We start from the raw sequence: 14,070 nt of genomic DNA, 5'->3' as shown, positions 1-14,070 counted from the left end.
AGTCTGTAATGTCATGTTTAAGGTAGGTTGGAGGTTATGTAGGTGATTGATATTCTTGATAAGTATTTGGTAATGTGGGTTGTAGGTCCTGCATTACTGTGAGCATTTCATGTGTGGACATGTTTCCATTAGGGACACTGTAGCTGCTGACACTTGGGGCATGTTGTGAGGATTCATTTCTTTCCTTTCACATTGCATGACATGCCATGGTGTGTTGTGTGGCCGTGCCGGGGAGGGGGTGGGTGACATGGCACTGTTTCCATGTAGTATTTTGCAAGTGGGTATTAATTTCTGCAGCATGGAAGTGTCTTTTCATGACACTGCATTGGTGGTGTTTGTGTAGGTAGGGATGCACACATTGTGACACTTCCACATGAACAATCTCAGGCTGCTATGGTTCTGACAGTTGACAGTCCCTTTGTTCGTCTTAATTGTCAGGTCGAGTCATCATTGCTTATCAGATGGTATGTGCCAGGCCTGTGTGCACTCCACTGGGGTGGTATTTCTATGTGAAGTAATTAGCCACCAGCTGCGTACGGGCTGCCTCACCCCGTGCCCTCTCCCCTCCCATGCGCAGCGGGCGTGCATGTGGTTGGGGATGTGGGGGCACCACCATGTCCACGGCCAGGCCCCGGCGTGTTGCAACATTGTGCAGGACATATGCTGCCACTATGATCCTGCACACTACTGGGGGCGCATATAACAGCTGCCCGCCAGAACGGTCAAGGGAGCGAAAGCGTGACTTGATCACTCCGAATGTGCGCTCCACTATGCCCCGGGTTGCAATATGGGGTGTGTTGTATCTTACCTCTGGAGGCGTGATGGGGTTCCGAATTGGCGTCATCATGTGGGAGCTCAGAGGGTAGGCACTGTCCCCTGGTGAGGAGGTGATGAGTATCATTAGTGGGGCAGTGACATAACTCTGCATGTGACATGCATGCATGTGCAGTGGCATTCATACTCACCAGGCAGCCATGTATCGCCATGCCGCCCAGCTTCTAGGTCCCGGCTTAGGGTAGACATTTCAGTAAATGAAGCTGTCGTGGGTGGACCCTGGATAGTTGGCATATACTGAGGTGATGATTCCCTTAGCATTACATACTACCTGCACGTTGATGGAATGCCAGTGCTTGCGGTTCCTATAGATGTGCTCACATGCCCTGGGGGGACGTAGTGCCACATGGGTGCAGTCAATGGCACCTAGCACTTTTGGGAATTGTGCCATGCGGTAGAAATCGAGGGTGGCAGCCTGCCTTTCTGCAGGTGTCCTGGGCAGGTATATGTGCCTACGGACTGATGGGCGTGCAGTGATGATGTTCAAGACCTGGTGTAGGCAGCGTGACTGCGTGGCCTGTGACACCCCACCCACTATGGCACTTGTCCGCTGAAATGATCCTGTGGCCAAGAAGTGCAGTACATTGAGGACCTTTTCCAGGGGGCTGAGTGCTTGGGAGCACAGGGTGGGTGATGTGAGGTCATCCTCCCACTCACTGACCAGGTCCAGTATTATGTGTGGGGGAAACCTGTACCTCCCATACACCTGGTCATCAGGCATCCCAAAAAGGCTGGTTCTGGGAGTGAAAATTCGGGCCCTCACTATCCTCCTCCTCCTCCTTTGGTAACCCACGGCCACTGCTGCTAGGAATGGTATATTCATCTTGGCGTATGAGCTTGTTTGTTGTTTGTGCGCACTTTTATGCTGCGCGGGTCGACGTATGCCTGCTTCATGCTGGCGTACGTGTCTCTGGATTGGACCATTTTTCGGCACGTCGTACTCGTCGAATCTTCCCGCCCACCCCAGGAATACACGTAGCACGCTCTCACAGGCACAGTCGCGGGTAAATATTCCCGGCCACCCCTGGAATACATGTAACCCACTCTCACAGGCCCAATCGCGTGTGGAAGTTCACGCGCACCCCGAAGTACACGTACCCAGGCCAATCGCGTGTGGGACTTCCCGCGCACCCCGAAGTACACGTACCCAGGCTAATCGCGTGTGGAACTTCCCGCGCACCCCGTAGTACACGTACCCAGACAAATCGCGTGTGGAAGTTCACGCGCACTCCGAAGTACATGTACCCAGGCTAATCGCGTGTGGAACTTCCCGCGCACCCCGTAGTACACGTACCCAGGCCAATCGCGTGTGGAACTTCCCGCACACCCCGAAGTACACGTACCCAGGCAAATCGCACGGCTGGGGGGTGGGGGTGGTGGGAGACATGAGTGGAGGCCTGGTGGAGGGTGCCCCTGCACTGCTGGGGGGTGGGGGTGGTGGGAGACATGGGTGGGGGCCTGGTGGAGGCTGCCCCTGCACTGCAGGGGGGTGGGGGTGGTGGGAGACATGAGTGGGGGCCTGGTGGAGGCTGCCCCTGCACTGCTGGGGGGTGGGGGTGGTGGGAGACATGAGTGGGGGCCTGGTGGAGGCTGCCCCTGGTGGCTCGGGGGTGGGGGTGGTGAGAGACTTGAGTGGGGGGCTGGTGGAGGCTGCCCCTGCACTGCTGGGGGGTGGGGGTGGTGGGAGACATGAGTGGGGGCCTGGTGGAGGCTGCCCCTGGTGGCTGTGGGATGGGGGTGGTGGGAGACATGAGTGGGGGCCTGGTGGAGGCTGTCCCTGCACTGCTGGGGGGTGGGGCTAATAGGGGACATGAGTGGGGGCCTGGTGGAGGCTGCCCCTGGTGGCTGGGGGGTGGGGGGGTGGGGGTGGTGGGAGACATGGGTGGGGGCCTGGTGGAGGCTGCCCCTGCACTGCTGTGGGGTGGGGGTGGTGGGAGACATGGGTGGGGGCCTGGTGGAGGCTGCCCCTGCACTGCTGGGGGGTGGGGGTGGTGTTAGATATGAGTGGGGGCCTGGTGGAGGCTGCCTCTGCACTGCTGGGGGGTGGGGGTGGTGGGAGACATGAGTGGGGGCCTGGTGGAGGCTGCCACTGGTGGCTGTGGATGGGGGTGGTGGGAGACATGAGTGGGGGCCTGGTGGAGGCTGCCCCTGCACTGCTGGGGGGTGGGGGTAATAGGGGACATGAGTGGGGGCCTGGTGGAGGCTGCCCCTGGTGGCTGGGGGGTGGGGGTGGTGGTAGACATGAGTGGGGGCCTGGTGGAGGCTGCCCCTGCACTGCTGGGGGGTGGGGGTTGTGGGAGACATAAGTTGGACATGAGTGGGGGCCTGGTGGAGGGTGCCCCTGTCGGCTGGGGGGTGGGGGTGGTGGGAGACATGAGTGGGGGCTTGGTGGAGGCTGCCCCTGGTGGCTGGGGGGTGAGGGTGGTGGGAGACGAGTTGGACATGAGTGGGGGCCTGGTGGAGGCTGCCCCTGCACGGCTGGGGGGTGGGGGTGGTGGGAGACATGAGTGGGGGCCTGGTGGAGGCTGCCCCTGCACTGCTGGGGGGTTGGGGTGGTGGGAGACATGAGTGGGGGCCTGGTGGATACTGCCTCTGCACTGCTGGGGGGTGGGGGTGGTGGGAGACATGAGTGGGGGCTTGGTGGAGGCTGCCCCTGGTGGCTGGGGGGTGAGGGTGGTGGGAGACATGAGTTGGACATGAGTGGGGGCCTGGTGGAGGGTGCACCTGGTGGCCGGGGGGTGGGGGTGGTGGTAGACATGGGTGGGGGCCTGGTGGAGGCTGCCCCTGCACTGCTGGGGGTGGGGGAGGTGGGAGATATGAGTGGGGGCCTGGTGGAGGCTGACCCTGCACTGCTGGGGGGTGGGGGTGGTGGTAGACATGGGTGGGGGCCTGGTGGAGGCTGCCCCTGGTGGCTGTGGGATGGGGGTGGTGGGAGACATGAGTGGGGGCCTGGTGGAGGCTGCCCCTGCACTGCTGGGGGGTGGGGGTAATAGGGGACATGAGTGGGGGCCTGGTGGAGGGTGCCCCTGGTGGCTGGGGGGAGGGGGTGGTGGTAGACATGGATGGGGGATTGGTGGAGGCTGCCCCTGCACTGCTGGGGGGTGGGGGTGGTGGGAGACATGAGTGGGGGCCTGGTGGAGGGTGCCCCTGGTGGCTGGGGGGTGGGGGTGGTGGTAGAAATGGGTGGGGGCCTGGTGGAGGCTGCCCCTGCACTGCTGGGGAGTGGGGGTGGTGGGAGACATGAGTGGGGGCCTGGTGGAGGCTCGCCCTGCACTGCTGGGGGGTGGGGGTGGTGGGAGACATGAGTGGGGGCTTGGTGGAGGCTGTCCCAGGTGGCTGGGGGTGAGGGTGGTGGGAGACATGAGTTGGACATGAGTGGGGGCCTGGTGGAGGGTGCCCCTGGTGGCTGGGGGGTGGGGGTGGTGGTAGATATGGGTGGTGGCCTGGTGGAGGCTGCCCCTGCACTGCTGTGGGGGTGGGTGTGGTGGGAGACATGAGTGGGGGCCTGGTGGAGGGTGCCCCTGGTGGCTGGGGGGTGGGGGTGGTGGTAGATATGGGTGGTGGCCTGGTGGAGGCTGCCCCTGCACTGCTATGGGGGTGGGTGTGGTGGGAGACATGAGTGGGGGACTGGTGGAGGGTGCCCCTGGTGGCTGGGGGTGGGGGTGGTGGTAGACATGGGTGGGGGCCTGGTGGAGGCTGCCCCTGCACTGCTGGGGGGTGGGGTAATAGGGGAAATGAGTGGGGGCCTGGTGGAGGCTGCCCCTGCACTGCTGGGTGGTGGGGGTGGTGGGAGACATGAGTGGGGGCCTGGTGGAGGCTGCCCCTGGTGGCTGTGGGATGGGGGTGGTGGGAGACATGAGTGGGGGCCTTGTGGAGGCTGCCCCTGCACTGCTGGGGGGTGGGGGTAATAGGGGACATGAGTGGGGGCCTGGTGGAGGCTGCCCCTGGTGGCTGGGGGGTGGGGGTGGTGGTAGACATGAGTGGGGGCCTGGTGGAGGCTGCCCCTGCACTGCGTGGGGGTGGGGGTAATAGGGGACATGAGTGGGGGCCTGGTGAAGGCTTCCCCTGCACTGCTGGGGGGTGGGGGTGGTGGGAGACATGAGTGGGGGCCTGGTGGAGGCTGCCCCTGGTGGCTGCAGGGTGGGGGTGGTGGGAGACATGAGTGGGTGCCTGGTGGAGGCTGCCCTTGCACTGCTGGGGGGTGGGGGTGGTGGGAGACATGAGTGGGGGCTTGGTGGAGGCTGCCCCTGGTGGCTGGGGGGTGAGGGTGGTGGGAGACATGAGTTGGACATGAGTGGGGGACTGGTGGAGGCTGCCCCTGGTGGCTGGGGGGTGGGGTGGTGGTTGTTAGGGAGAATTCTCTGTTTAGGCTGAATTTCCTAACCTAGTGAGTACCCCAGCAGCTTTGCTGGATTTCTGGAGTTTGTTTTTTTCCATCCTGCCAAGAGTGAGACTCTTTTCTCCCACTCTTCGACATGTATGTGTGTAATTCCTTTGGAATGTCAATGTGTTCGATGGGCTATGGGGTCTTTTACTCCATAGGGTCTCATATGTTTTTCTATGTGTGTTGCACCGCACCCTACGTGCCGTAACACGGGGGCGCCCTAGCGGGTCCCCCACCATAGACTCCATACCCGGGGACTGACTACTGTCTCCCCGGGCATGTAAAGTCACCATTGGCTTTACTAGACCTAAATTTACTAACAGAACGAGTACAAACCTTCTTATTGTGGACGTACTAGTAGGGGTAATTCGATTACTCCTGGATCTGTTACTCGAGGGGGCACTATCCCGTCCCCCCTCGTCGAGTTTTGGCTGGTGGCAGTGGAAACTACTTGTTATGTTCGTCCCCGAACATAACCCTATGGGATTCGTCCCATTGTTGGAGTTTGATACCTTTTCTCATTAATCTCTGACGTACCACCAATCTACTTATCTTAAATAAGTTTATTGAGTGGTATTTTCTGCCAGAACTCGGTTTGTAAAATGGCGTCTGTGTTCGTCTCTGTGACTCCTAAACCAAAGGTTGAGCCCTTTGTTCCACTTTTGGCGGGCCTCTGTACAGAGACCCTCCAAAGTGGTGCCATTCTGTCTGGGTTAGCACAGGGGTGTGGGAGGGGGTTTAGGCACCCTGGACCGAGTTGCCTTGCCAACTCCGGTCGCACTCTGGAGTGATTGGCCCAGGTGGTGAGCCTTCCCGCTCACCACTTAGCATGTGTTGATTGACAGCTAGGCAGAATGAATGGGGGTATTCTGCATAAAAGCAGGGCTTTTGGGACTGGATCTTCAGAAGTCGCCACAGGACCTAAGAATCCGACGAGGGTAACGCTGAGCCGATCTGCACGACGACACCTCCGGTGGAGCCCTGCGGAACCGACTCACCACTTCCCGACGACAGAGGAGATCTCCCTGCCGGAGAGTCTCTTCCCCTGACTGGTGGGAACAACCAGTCCCCTTTGCTTGTTATTCGCCTCAGGACGCGGTGGTCGAATTGCCCGTGCAGAAGCACCTCGGCAACCGGATAGCCACTACCCCTGAACCGCGACCAAAAGGTGGTGCCTTGTGACGGAGCACTCCGCGGCTGGTCTCTTCCCTGGTGGTGCACCGGACTTCATTTTCTTCGACGACGAGATCATCTCTACTCTTGGCAAAGAACCAACGTGCATCCACCACCAGGAACAACTACCCCCGCCGGAGCTGCCCTCCACAACAAGGTACCGTGTCCGCCTGGCTTCCCTTTCGATCGGTTCGAGTGAGGTGTCTTAATCCTCTCCGTTCCGTTGGGTCGCCTCTAAGCTTTCTCATTCGTTGTTCTGAACTGGTTCAATCTACCGATAACAATTTGCAATACAGACTTGAATGCATCCCCACTAGAGACTTTTTGGGACATCGCGCCTTGCCTCTTTCCGAGTGGGCCTGGCCTCTGAACTTTACGATCTATTGTGATTCTTGCCTTCCTACCTTAGATTTTATCCGATAGGATCAAACTGTGTTGATTTCGTAACCTGCCTATCTTTTTCTCTCCCGTCCTAACTAATATTCGAGTGTCATCTGGGTTGAGGTATAAACCTCTGTCTGAAAATAAGTGGTACCAGTAGAACCTAGAGTTGTCGATATTGCTAGGGGGATTGATCGTCTACTCCGTAGAGTAATTGTGTTTGATTTGTTTGCCGTGATTTGCCTTAGTGTTTTTCATAGACATTTTGTTATAAATAAATACCTTAATATCTTTACACTAAGCCTCGTTGCGTGTTTGCTTGTCTTGCTGTGAAGAATTGCCCTATTTTGTATACTCCACATACTGCTCTACTTTTCTTGAGAGAAGTCTGACTGCTCAGCCACAGCTACCACGTGAATCTGTGTGGTACAGACTGCTACCAAGTGGGTTCACCGCCAACGCCTGTAGTCCTAAATCTTTTGCAATGGTCCCAGAGTGAACTGTACAGGTTTCCGCCTAACACTGGTGTACAGCAGTGGGATTTGTATCGAGTATACAGTTTAGTGCTTTTCGACACTGTAGGATAACTAACCACAAAACTTTGCACAAAAAGCAACTTTCAAAAAACATGTCTACGATGGAAACTTACAGTCAAGAGTCTTTGTCAAGTGAAAATACTGAGAGTCTGCGAGCTCTCTGTAGGCAAGAGAATCTTCCTGTAAGAGGCAAGAAGTTAGAACTAATCGAGAGATTGCTGGCGAACCAAAGTCTGGGTACTGGTTCAGAGGAACCAATCTCTCCAGCAACTGTAGAAAACAGTAATGGTGTTGATCTGAATCGTGATTCTGATGATATCGATGAAGAGGCTGACGAGGACGGAGAGGCTAACAAAACTGTCTCCCCGGCTCCTCTACCTGCCTTACCAGCTGTGCCTACGCGGCCCATACCAGGTCCCACAAGTAACCCTGCTTATTTTGAACTTGAAAAAATGAAGCTCGAACTAGAATATAAACGGTTCTTGGCTCAATCTGAACGAAACCAAGAGCTCGAGTTCAGATGGATGAATGCCCAGGCTGAGCAGAAGCAAGCTGATTTAAGACACAGGGAAATAGAACTTAATCACGAGTTAGAAATGAAAAAGTTGTCTATGGAAAATGCTTCTCTCTCCTCTGGTTCCTCTAGGAGCTCCAGTCCCAAAAGACCCCGGATGCCGAAGGAATTAGTGGGTATGTATGAACCGAGATTGGATGTGTTGGATTGGTTGAAACTGTTTGAATACAATCATGGGCTCCAGGACATCACAGGGAATGCGTTGCTCCCCTGGTTGTTCTCTAGGCTCCCTCCTGTTGCCACTGATGTGGTAATGGAGTTGGGGGAGGCGGATAAGACGGATTACGAAAGTGTGAAACTAGCTTTAATAGCTAGATTTGGGAAGACCCCTTACCAGTATCTTAAGAGGTTTAGAACCCTCAAAAAGCATGATGGTACCCCTTGGGCTACCTGGGTGAGTGAAGGGTTGAAAAACTTAGAGGGATGGATTAAGGGTTACAAAGTGAACACTTATGAGGGTATGAGAAATCTTTTTATGTTGGAGTCTATTTATGATGCCTGTTCTCCTGAGATCAGACAGCACTTGGCTGATTCGAAGGAATTGGATTCCAGGGAGCTAGCTAAGGCTGCTGACTTGTGGGTTGCCAACAGGGCTACTCATAAGGATTCTGGGGCAACTCAGAAAAAGGATGAGGGAAAACAGCCTAAAAAGGACTCAAAAGAGAATTCGAATAACTCACATTCCAAAGAGGGCCCCAAACAAAACCAGAAGGGTAAGCCACCGGGAAAACCACAGCAGAATAGTGTGTCTTCTGGTGCCAAACCGGAAGGAGGTCAGAACAAGCCACCATTCCAGAAAGCATTCGGTAAATGCTTTGTTTGTGGCTCGACTGATCACGTGAAAGGAGATCCCAGATGTAAGGGTCAACCTTCAGGGGTCCAGCTTGTCTCCTTAGCCTTCGCTCCAGAGGAGGAAGTCCAAATGGCAAGTGGAAACTTTCTACTGCTAGCTGACGAACCCATTGGAGTCTCAGCCAGCGTTTCTTTAGTATCTCTGGGGTTGTGGGAACAACAGAATTTAGATGTCTATAATTCTATCCCCGATAATACTAAAGAGTATTATAAGGACAGTGTCCAGGAGAATGGTCAGGAGACTCCTGCCATTAGGGACACTGGGGCCAGCATAACTGTGGTGGATAAATCGTTTTTTCAGGCCGAGGATGTTGCTAAGGCACCCAAACGCCTCACCAAGTTAGCTGGAGGGCCTGTGCAGATGCTTCCCCAATTACCAGTTCTCATCCAGTGTAACGACATGACTGTGAAGATACCTGTCAGCATACAGAGTGAGGTACCAGGACGTGTGCTGTTGGGTAACGATTTGAAAACTCTCAGAGTTGTATCGCATACTCCCAGACCTCCTAGTAAACGGTTACAGGAGCTAACCAGACCCGCAAGAGAGAGGACCATGCGCGGAACTCTCCAGGAGATGATGAAGAAAGATATCACTCCTGCTCCACTGGAATTGTCGGCCGCTGTCTCCAAGAAATCATAAGCGCAAGGGAAACCTAAGACTTCTATCCCGAAACCAGCAGCCAGCATTCCAGTGCAGCCAATACGGACTTCCCCTCGGTTGTCCAAAGTTACACCCGTAACTCCACCTCCAGCCGAGGCTGAGAGGGAGGTACAACCCTGTGTGGTGGAATTAGACTCTGAGGAAGAGCTAATGGAAGGCCAGGAACTCATTGGAGATCTGGATCCTGTTGACCATCCTGAGCTGCAGTCTTTACTGGCAGAAGGTGGACCCAACAGGGCAGACTTCAGTAAGGGACAGAGAGAATGTCCAACTTTGGAAGGTCTTCGGCGCCAGGCAGAAGCTCAGGCTGAAGGGCAAGAGCCTGGGAAATACAGGTTGCACTGGGAAGATGGCCTCTTCTACAGTGAACTGACCGAGTCTGCACCTGGAGACTACAAACGACTTGTAGTACCCCAAGAGAACAGACCACAGTTCTTGCAGTTAGCCCACGAGATTCCTTTGGCTGGTCACTTGAGTTTCAAGAAGACTAAGGAAAGGCTATCTCTCTACTTCTATTGGCCGAAGATGGGAGCCGAAGTAGAAAACCACTGCAGGAGCTGCCACACCTGCCAGATCTCTGGTAAGGTTGGATCCAAGAATGTGGCACCGTTAGTGCCTCTCCCAGTTGTGGGAGTCCCATTTGAGAGAGTAGGGATTGACATCGTTGGTCCCCTTGATCCTCCAACCTCCTCAGGCAACAGGTTTATATTTGTTGTAGTAGACCATGCTACTGGGTATCCTGAGGCAATTCCTATGAGGACTGTTACAGCTCCGGCTGTGGCTAAGGCCCTCCTTGGTATTTTTACTAGGGTCAGGTTTCCTAAGGAAGTAATCTCTGACAGGGGGTCAAACTTTATGTCCCACTACATGAATGCCATGTGGAAAACCTGTGGAGTTACTTACAAGTTCTCAACAGCTTACCACCCACAAACCAATGGGTTGGTGGAACGGTTCAACCGAACCATGAGAGCATAATAGGTGCTTTAGAGGAACCCCTTAAGCGTAAGTGGGACATTCTACTGCCGTGCCTTCTCTTTGCTTATAGAGAAGTCCCTCAGGAGGGAGTAGGTTACATCCCGTCGGAGGTCCATTGGCCCTGATTAAGGAGGGGTTGGAGAGTGCTCCTTCCCCCAAGCCAGTCAGAGTGAATGACTACGTGATAGGTCTCCGGAGGAGAATGTCGCACATGATGACGGAAGCAAGCGATAACTTGAAAGCTGGACAAGCATTGGTCAAGCACTGGCACGATCAAAAGGCTAACATGGTTGAGTTCACTCAAGACCAGCTCGTTCTCGTTATGATCCCAACAAGGCAGAGGGCCTTGCAAGATAAGTGGATGGGACCCTTCCAAGTAGTGGGTAAACTCGGAGAGGTTAACTATCTGGTTGACTTGGGCAATCCCAAGGAGGCTCCGACAGTCTTTCACACCAACCGACTTAAAGCGTATGTCTCGCCACCTGATGTAGGAGCGTTGCTTCTAGTGTCATCCGAGGAAGAAGAAGAGAGTGAAGCTCTTCCGGATCTCCTCAGAGGCTTACCTTTAGATGAAAAAATTGAAGGAGTGAATCTCTCCTCCAATCTGACACCCGAGCAACAAGAAGAGTGCAAATCTATGTTGAATCAGTTTGCCTCCCTGTTCTAGCTTTCATCAGGCTTGACCCCTTGGGGCCAGCACGACATACTCATTGGTGACTGTCTGCCAGTCAAAAGCAGAGAATACCGCATGTCAGAAAACGTACAAACCCACATCAAAGGTGAGGTCAGCAAGATGCTCGATCTCGGGGTAATAGAGCCCTCTACTAGTCCATGGTCTAGCCCAGTTCTGTTAGTACCAAAGGCAGGATCTAAAGGGCTTAGATTCTGCGTGGACTATAGAGCTCTTAATGCAGTCACCAAGACTGATGCCCACCCTTTGCCAAGAACAGATGAGTTGGTGGATAAACTTGGCGCCGCCAAGTTCCTCAGCACATTTGACTTGACGTCAGGCTATTGGCAAATAGACCTGACAGACCATGCCAAGGAGAAAACTGCATTTTCTACCCCCGTTGGCTTATACCAGTTTAAGGTAATGCCTTTCGGATTGAAAAATGCACCTGCTACGTTTCAACGGATGGTAAACCAGGTTCTGAATGGGATGGAGGACTTCTACATGGCATACTTGGATGACATCGCAGTGTTCAGCAATTCCTGGGAAGAACATGTAACCCACCTGAGAGATGTTTTGCAGGCTCTTGGACGAGCCAATCTGACCATAAAGGCAAGCAAATGCCAAATTGGACAGAGTAAGGTAGTCTATCTTGGGCATGAGGTAGGCGGTGGAGAAATAAGGCCTTTGCTCAGTAAGATTGAAGATGTGCAAAATTGGACAACACCGACTACTCAAACCCAGGTGAGAGCCTTCCTAGGCCTCACTGGGTATTACAGGAATTTCATAGAGAACTATGGGACCATAGCTTCTCCACTGAATGTCATCTCCTCGCCCAAATTTCCTAAACAGGTTATATGGAACGAGGAGTGCAATCAGGCTTTTGAAAATCTGAAAAAGGCTCTTTGCCAAGCCCCAGTACTCAGAGCTCCTGATTAACGCCAACACTTCATTGTGCAGACAGATGCTTCAAATGTAGGAATAGGTGCCGTACTCAGTCAACTGAATGGGAAAGGTAGGGAGCACCCCGTTTGCTTCATCAGCCGCAAGCTGAAGGATCCTGAAACAAGGTGGGCAACAATCGAAAGAGAGTGCTTTGCTATCGTGTGGGCTCTGAAGAAGTTTAGGCCATACTTGTATGGTTCTACTTTCGTCATTCAGACTGACCACCAACCCTTGAGATGGTTAATGCAAATGAAAGGGGAAAACCCAAAACTATTGAGATGGTCGATCTGCCTACAAGGGTTTGATTTCACCATTGAGCACAGGTCAGGGTGTCACCACCAAAATGCTGATGGTCTCTCTAGGATGTATGTCATCGACTAGAGGTATGAGATTCATCCAGGAGTGGATTAAATCCTCCTGTCCCTTAGTCTGGGGGAGGAGGGGCGAGTGTTAGGGAGAATTCTCTGTTTAGGCTGAATTTCCTAACCTAGTGAGTACCCCAGCAGCTTTGCTGGATTTCTGGAGTTTGTTTTTTTCCATCCTGCCAAGAGTGAGACTCTTTTCTCCCACTCTTCGACATGTATGTGTGTAATTCCTTTTGTTGTCAATGTGTTCGATGGGCTATGGGGTCTTTTACTCCATAGGATCTCATATGTTTTTCTATGTGTGTTGCACCGCACCCTACGTGCCGTAACACGGGGGCGCCCTAGCGGGTCCCCCACCATAGACTCCATACCCGGGGACTGACTACTGTCTCCCCGGGCATGTAAAGTCACCATTGGCTTTACTAGACCTAAATTTACTAACAGAACTAGTACAAACCATCTTATTGTGGACGTACTAGTAGGGGTAATTCGATTACTCCTGGATCTGTTACTCGAGGGGGCACTGTCCCGTCCCCCCTCGTCGAGTTTTGGCTGGTGGCAGTGGAAACTACTTGTTATGTTCGTCCCCGAACATAACCCTATGGGATTCGTCCCATTGTTGGAGATTGATACCTTTTCTCATTAATCTCTGACGTACCACCGATCTACTTATCTTAAATAAGTTTATCGAGTGGTATTTTCTGCCAGAACTCGGTTTGTAAAATGGCGTCTGTGTTCGTCTCTGTGACTCCTAAACCAAAGATTGAGCCCTTTGTTCCACTTTTGGCGGGCCTCTGTACAGAGACCCTCCAAAGTGGTGCCATTCTGTCTGGGTTAGCACAGGGGTGTGGGAGGGGGTTTAGGCACCCTGGACCGAGTTGCCTTGCCAACTCCGGTCGCACTCTGGAGTGATTGGCCCAGGTGGTGAGCCTTCCCGCTCACCAATTAGCATGTGTTGATTGACAGCTAGGCTGAATGAATGGGGGTATTCTGCATAAAAGCAGGGCTTTTGGGACTGGATCTTCAGAAGTCGGCACAGGACCTAAGAATCCGACGAGGGTAACGCTGAGCCGACCTGCACGACGACACCTCCGGTGGAGCCCTGCAGAACCGACCCACCACTTCCCGACGACAGAGGAGATCTCCCTGCCGGAGAGTCTCTTCCCCTGACTGGTGGGAACAACCAGTCCCCTTTGCTTTTTATTCGCCTCAGGATGCGGTGGTCGAATTGCCCGTGCAGAAGCACCTCGGCAACCGGATAGCTAAAACCCCTGAACCGCAACCAAAAGGTGGTGCCTTGTGACGGAGCACTCCGCGGCTGGTCTCTTCCCTGGTGGTGCACCGGACTTCATTTTCTTCGACGACGAGATCATCTCTACTCTTGGCAAAGAACCAACGTGCATCCACCACCAGGAACAACTGCCCCCGCCGGAGCTGCCCTCCACAACAAGGTACCGTGTCCGCCTGGCTTCCCTTTCGATCAGTTAGAGTGAGGTGTCTTAATCCTCTCCGTTCCGTTGGGTCACCTCCAAGCTTTTCTCATTCGTTGTTCTGAACTGGTTCAATCTACCGATAACAATTTGCAATACAGACTTGAATGCATCTCCACTAGAGACTTTTTGGGACATCGCGCCTTGCCTCTCTCCGAGTGGGCCTGGCCTCTGAACTTTACGATCTATTGTGATTCTTGCCTTCCTGCCTTGCATTTTATCCAATAGGA

The sequence above is a fragment of the Ambystoma mexicanum genome, chromosome 2q, assembly GCF_040938575.1.
Source record: "Ambystoma mexicanum isolate Mex_15411 chromosome 2q, UKY_AmexF1_1, whole genome shotgun sequence".
Classification (NCBI taxonomy): domain Eukaryota; kingdom Metazoa; phylum Chordata; class Amphibia; order Caudata; family Ambystomatidae; genus Ambystoma; species Ambystoma mexicanum.
This window is presented reverse-complemented; position numbering follows the sequence as displayed.